We start from the raw sequence: 7,295 nt of genomic DNA, 5'->3' as shown, positions 1-7,295 counted from the left end.
GTGCCCCTTCAGATCAAGACTCCAGGAGGAACTCTGGGTGGCATTGGGCTGAGGATGTACTCTGTGAGAACGGGCAGCAGAGTGAGGATTTACAGCCCTGTCTCTGCTCATTAGGCCTATGTCCCTCTTGGTGTCCCAGCCTCTAATCACCTGATTTCCCTGTGGGGATGCTGGTCTGGGAAGAAAGAAACCTTCCTCCTGATTTTCTGTTCCCAAGAGACTATGTGGAAGTCAGGTAAGCCCAGCATTAATTGTCCCTGCTCTGAGAACTCTGCTGCATCCCAGAGGCCAAAGCTCTAAGGCAAACTCCTTCTTGGTTGATGTTGCCTCCCAAAGAACCCACCCTGATTGCATCCTCAGTATCTCCAGTCTAGAGGTATGCTGAGTCCACTGTCCCTGATGTCTGCATAAGGTTGTCATTTCCTCTGCTCAAAGGTGAAGACGTTCTTAATTTGAGTTAGAACCAGCAGTCCTGAGCATTTAGGAAGTTGAAATTGCATCAGCAGTTAGAAGTGTTCATCAAGTTCTTCATCGTGAAGCACTTACTAACACAAAGAGATGTATAAATTTTGTCAAATTTTTCATCAATGCATGATTGGTTTAGAAACCTGTTCTTCTGTATGTGGATATATCTTGTGTTATGAACAAATAGGGTAATTACTATATTAATCACCTGAAGAATTGCCATTTATTAGCATCAGCAACCTACAGAATCTTGTTTTCTTTTAAATATATGATGCATTATTTTTATCTTGTGGTCCCCTCAAGTGATAAAACACTTAATTTACATTACAGTTAAGGGCTTAATGCCTCACCAAATAAAGTTAAGCACCTAAAACGTAAAATGATTCTGGTTTAGTTCAAGAATAGACAAAGCTATAAGCAATTATCAGATGAAGAAGAATGACCCTGTCCCCCATGTACAGTCTATCTCCAAGTAATCACATGGCATTGGAAAGATAACAGTATACTTCATTAAACTTTTTTGGCCAAGTGCATAAAACACAGAATGACAAACCATATTTGTAACAATAGTCATGTCTTACTTTTTTTTCTTTCTTTTTTTAATAAAAGCTCCCATAGCTAAGGTAGAATATACAGTACTTGTCTTTCAGTGCCCAGGTTATTTCAAAAATATCCTCTGGTTGCCAGGATTCTGTTGCAAAATGTAGAACTTTGTTCTTCCTAATAGCTGAATAATATTCCATTGTATTTTTATACTACATTACCTTTAATCAATCATCTGATGATGAATATCTTGTTTGATTCTGTATTTTGTCTGCTATAAACAGCACAGTTCTAAGCATGACATCGCAGGTATGTCTTTGATACAAGGTGCCCATGTCCTTTAGGAATACATATGTTGAAGTGAGATTGCAGGATCATATAAAAAAAAAAAAAGCCTGTGAGATAGACACCTCATGTCCTCATGTGTCTGTTGAAGGATATATGAGACACTTAAGACAATCCCAAAAAGACAAATATGGTTTCTCTAATATATGACAACTCCCATCCAAAATACAAAACACAATGATATAAATGAACAAAATATACACTTGTAATCTCACTAAGAGTTTACCAGGCCAGAGTACCAGGCATCCACAAATCCATCTCCATTGCTGAATCAAAGTAGGTAGGCTGAGCACCCCAGCGCCCCACTGTCTGGCTCCATGTTGACATGTCCTAGCCTGGAGTTCCTCTGCTTCTCCACTTGGAATTTAAATAAGAAAAAAAATGATTAAAAAATTCTACTGGTATAGTGGTATAGTTGAAATAAATATGTAATTGATGAGGCCCAGAATTCCTACCAGTACTTTTTCTCCTAGCACTGTAGTATTTATTTAGGACAAGGCAGCCTAGGCACTTGTGCTCCACGTCTGACCCATTGTCCTTGTAACGTTCCCGAGAATGTGGTGGAAGATGGCTTGCGGTGGAAGGGTTTGGGCCTCTGCCAAACATGTGCCTCGAGTTGGTTTCATTTCAACTGCTTTGATCACTTAGTAAATAGGAGATCTCACTCACTCTGTCTCTTTCTAACTCTTTCTCTCTCACTCCTACAAAAAAAAAAAAAAAAACTAAACTAAAAACTAAATAGATATTTAACACAAGCAAGTTAACCCTGGTTAGAAAATGCATATTATTTATTTACATATATTTTTATTCCATTTCATTTTATAAAAACATTCCATAGGCTCTGATGTTCCCCATTACTCTCCCCTGCCTTCCCTCCAAGGGGGATTGCTCCACCTTATTGCAGTATTACAGTTCAAATCCGGTCTTGTTTCTTTCAATGAAAGCATGTAACATGCCTAGAGTTCAGTATCTTATTGCCCAGCTGAATTCAACAGTTTCTTGTGGAGACCAACTCTGGTCTGGAGACATAGCTGGCAGATTATGGTTCCAATCAATTAAAAGCCGTAACATAACATCAACAACCGTTTCCAACACTATGGGGTTAATTAACATTGTATTGAGTGACTGATATGCTAGATGATGTGAGTTCTTAATCACATCATGTGACTAACTCATTAACGTTTCAATTATAGTTTGTATACAACTGGCTTCTATCAACCTTAAATTGCTATAGCATTACCATTCAGCTATCTCATGTCTTTATTCGTTTTAGTATTTAGCAGCTTATTGTGTTGAAGCATAATTTTTACTGAACTTGGCAGATTTTAGGATAGATTAAACTGGCTTATAGATTTAGCAAGGCGTATGACACCCGTTCAGGCATAGAACACCGTTGAGAGGGGTGTGCAGAGAAATCCTCCATACCCTAGTTAGGAGTAGTTTATTTCCATGTCCTACCTAGTAAGGTATGTGTGAGTCCCTACTGGTAATTTCCTGTCTAGTTCTAAGCTTTCCTTGTTGTTCTCTCTCTATTTTAATTTTTTGTTGTTTTTTGTTTTGTTTTGTTTTGGGGGGGTCACTGCAAGAGAGGGTGGCGATCCAGTACTGGAACTAAGTAACGACCAGAGAAAGCTCCTCTCCATGTACTTGGAGGGAGTTTATTGTTCTTCTGTTTCTGTAGACCACTCAGGGCTTCTAGCTGTTGTTCTGGTGACATTGGGTTCTGCAAGGAAGGATTTGGACATCTATCCCAAGTGGGAAATTTAAGTGGGAGCGGATGACCTCAGAGTACTTAGCCTCCAAAGGCACTCCAATTCCCCATGGTCTCCTTGGCAGTTGGGATGTAGTCCTTGATGCCAATACTGATAGTCCTTGGCGAGGATCTTGGAGTCTCCAGGGTTGGAACACAAGTCTCCTCTTGTCCACCTGCTCCACTCTTGAACCCCCTTAGCTCTGTGCATATGACCAGAAAACACATATTTTGAAAATCTATGTGTAGTTGTAATTTTGTATTTCTTTAGTTTTTTTTTTCCTCTGTTTATACATATTTTCTTCAAAGTTTGGCACCCACTATTTTAAAACTTTTGATTTTTTTGTTTTGGTACAGGAAACTGAGATAAAAATAGAAATACTGAACTAATATATAGGCTGTGAAAAGAACCTCTGAAATAGCCACAGGAATCTAAAACTGAAAGATGAGAACTACTTTATTTAATTGTCAGAATAAAGGACAACAACTGTCAAGGAACAGATTCTTTACTTATTTTGTGTCATATTTTTACAGAAGATAAACTACAAAGAGACAAAAACAGTGAAGGAAAGAGGGAGAGATTTTCCAACAGCACTACTCTCCTGGATATGAATCCTGAAGTCCCTGCTCAGCCTCACTTGTGCCTCACCCCATGCCCCATGTAAGCCCACATGTCAAGTCCCCAAGTGTGGCATCACCCAGTAGCATTGGCAACTGGGTCATCCAATCTGGAGTCAACTCTGCCACCACTGGGTGAGTTGAGGCAAGAGCACACTGTGCAGGCCCCTTGAAGTCTCCTGCTGCCCCTGTCAGGCATCAGGGATGGAGGTTATTCTAGGCAGACCTAATCTGTTGTCTCTTCTGCCTCTGCTGGATGAGCGGAGGTGCTTGAGATGCATGCCTCCTAAAGTTGCCCACTGCTCCTGTGGAGCACTCGGACGCAAGGTGACTCCTCACAAAGTTTCTATCCTAGCACCAAGGAGAGCAACATTCAACTACACAAGTTTACAAATGGATGGGCATATTCTTATGAATTTTGAACATTTTATTTTCAATATTTTATGCATATAAAGAGAACATGTTTCAGGTACTTCATCAGTACAACTTTAAGAAGTTAGTCATACTTCCCTGCAAATATCTCACCTTCTTCCTTCTTTTTTACTTGATTTTTTTTTACAGTAATGTAATTTCAAGGTTTTAATCATAGTAATAATGACAAGAAAAAGCAGAAAGTCTACTGCTGTACAGGACTATTGACAAGGGTCAATAAAATAATCAAAACAAAACAAGCAACTACAAAAATTAGAATAGAGAGAGAACAACAAGGAAGGCTTAGAGCCAGACAGGAAACAGTCAATGGGGACTCACATATATCTTTCTAGGTATGACAGGAAAATAAGTTACTCCTAACTGGGATATTGAAGAATTCTCTGCACACCCCTCCTAAAATTGTTCTGTGGATCAACTGTTGACATTTGCCTTGTTAAAGTAATAAGCCAGTTTGGACTATCCTAAATCTGCAAGTTCAGTAAAAACTATGCTTCAATACAATAATCTGCTAAATACAAAAGTGAAAATAGACACGAGACAGCTGAATATTATCCTTTAGCCATTTTAAGATGCATAGAAGCCAGATGTATATAAACTAAAACTGAAATGTTAATGAAGTAGTCATAAGATGTGATTAAAAACCTGCATTTTTTAACATATCAGTCACTCAATACAATGCTAATTAACCCCATAATGTTGGAAACTGTTGTTGATGTTATGTTATGGCTTTTAACTGGTCAGAACAATATTCTACCAGTTCTGCATTTAGACCAGAGATGATCTCCCCAAGAAACTGTTGAATTGATATGGACAATAAGATGCTGGACTCTATGCATGTTACATGCTTTCATTGAAAGAAACAAGACTGGATTTGAACTGTAATACTGCAATAAGGTGGAGCATTTCACCATGGGGGAAGGGCAAGGGGAGAGGTTGTGGGAACCTCACAGCCTATGAAACAATGTCATAAAATGAAATGCAGTAAAAATAAAATGAAAAATAAAATTATCAAAACATCTGATGCCAGTTTCATTCTTATACATTACATATTTTTGTTTGTATTTGATATTAGCTCTCACATATGAGGAAAAGGGTAAAATATATTTATTTTTTAGGTAGCTGGAATAGAACATATAAACTTTTAATATACTGATTCTTATATGTAGGATATCTATAAAGTAAACTGCCAAGCTAAGAAGGAGAACATTAAATAGTGCCATATGATGTTATTAGACAAGGATTTATATCATGAAAAACATTTAACCTCATTTAACCTCATGAGATTCACGGAGCATTTGTAATACTTATGCTAATTAAGATTCCCATCAACAATGTGTGTGGTGTACATATACAATGAAATGCAAACCAGCCATCCAAAGAATGAAATCTTGTCTTTCTACAATAAATTCAGTGCAACTCGATACCATTATATCTACTGAAATAGGCAAGTACAAAAAAAAAAAGTTCATTTGGTAGCTAAAACAGAATTCAAAAAGTAGAGGAATCCATTGTAAAAGTAGTATGGGCAGTATAAAAATACAAAAACACAAATTGAATTGAAAGTTTTTTTTTTTTAGGATGTGGACGATTACTTCATTAACATCCATCTCTCCATGAATTTGAGCCGCCTTGTATTTCTGGAAAAATATCAGAAAGAAAGTGTGTTGAGCTACAAGAGATGACACACAGTGCAGTGCAATGGGTCATTTGTTTGCAGCATACAACAGATAGTCATAATAGTAGTAGTAGTAGTAATAATAATAATAAAAATAAAAACCAAGACAATTAACCTACTGCTTCATCCTCTAATAAATGAATCAGTGAGACTTGAGATATGAGGTCATTGACACACATCAGCACCAGCACAATGTGATCCACTGTAGTTTATGAACTAATAATCTTCACACAGCCTTCTTCATGTCTGTATTCCACAGGCTGTAGATGAAGGGGTTCAGCATGGAGGTGACCACTGTGTACATCACTGAGGCTGCTGCATTGGAGGCTGAACTTGGGGCAACACTGGCACTGAGGTACACACCTATGATTGTGCCATAAAATAGGGAGACGGCAGAGCGGTGAGAGGCACAGGTGGAAAAAGGCCTTATACTTCCCTTGAGCTAATGAGATTTCACAGATGGAGGGGATGATCTTAGAGTAGGAATACAGGATTCCAGTCAGCAGACCTCCTCCCAGCATCACAAATATAGTATAAATCATGAGATCATTAAGAAAAGTGTCAGAACAGGGAAGTTGGACTACCTGATTGAATTCATAGAAAAAGTGAGGGATATCCACGTGTGTGCAGAAGCTCAGCCTCAGCACCAATAAAATGTGTAGCATGGCATTCAGTACACCGATGACCCAGCACACCAGAACCAGCTGCACACATAGTCAAGTTTTCCTAATGACCATGTAGTGTAGAGGGTTACAGATGGCCACAAACCGGTCAAAGGCCATCATAGTCAGGAGAATGTCATCCAGGCCTCCAAACAGCAGAAAGAAGAACATCTGTGCGAGGCAGCCTGCATAGCTTATGATTTGGCTCTGTTTCTGGATGTTCAACAGCATCTTGGGGATGGTGGTGGTAGTTAAGCAGACATCCACCAAGGACAGGTTGGCGAGGAAGAAGTACATAGGTATGTGGAGGTGTGAGTCTGAGAGGATAGCCAGGACAATCTGCAGGTTCCCACAGACAGTGACAAGGTACTTGGAGAGGAACAGCCCAAAGATGAAAGGCTGGAGTGCCGGGTCTTCTGAGAATCCTAAGAGAAAGAATTCTGAAAAGTGAGTTTGGTTTCTCAGTGTCTTGTGGTGCATGTCACTACCAGGAATGAATAATTGAACCTGAATCATATTCATACAAATAGACTTAATCTGGGGAGTCTGGTGAGCTGAACCTCTGCTAGCCTAGCCGCGGGGGGCGCTGGACAGGACGGCTGCCTCATGCCCACTTACACGAGCCACAATTGCATCTATATAGTGAGCAGCCCGCTGGCCACCCTGCCAGGGAGCTCTGGGATTTTCATTCTTTGATATGCTGCTTAGATAGTTCCTAGCTGAATGCACAGTGCTTTGAGGATGTGAATTAATCCTAAAGACTCCCAAGGACAGTAAATCTTCCTCAGATAAACCTGTAATTAAT

At 39.3% G+C, this 7,295-nt stretch overlaps 1 pseudogene; it reads right to left on the bottom strand.

The window, feature by feature from the left end:
- Positions 1–6,054: 6,054 nt before the first annotated feature.
- On the bottom strand, positions 6,055–6,943 carry LOC121171804 (annotated as a pseudogene).
- Between the last annotated feature and the right edge of the window lie 352 nt (positions 6,944–7,295).

The sequence above is a fragment of the Ochotona curzoniae genome, unplaced genomic scaffold, assembly GCF_017591425.1.
Source record: "Ochotona curzoniae isolate NIBS_2020 unplaced genomic scaffold, NIBS_Ocur_1.0 scaffold_274, whole genome shotgun sequence".
NCBI classification, from domain to species: Eukaryota; Metazoa; Chordata; class Mammalia; order Lagomorpha; family Ochotonidae; genus Ochotona; species Ochotona curzoniae.
Note: the sequence above shows the minus strand (reverse complement) of the source record. Positions and strands in the feature narration are given on the sequence as shown.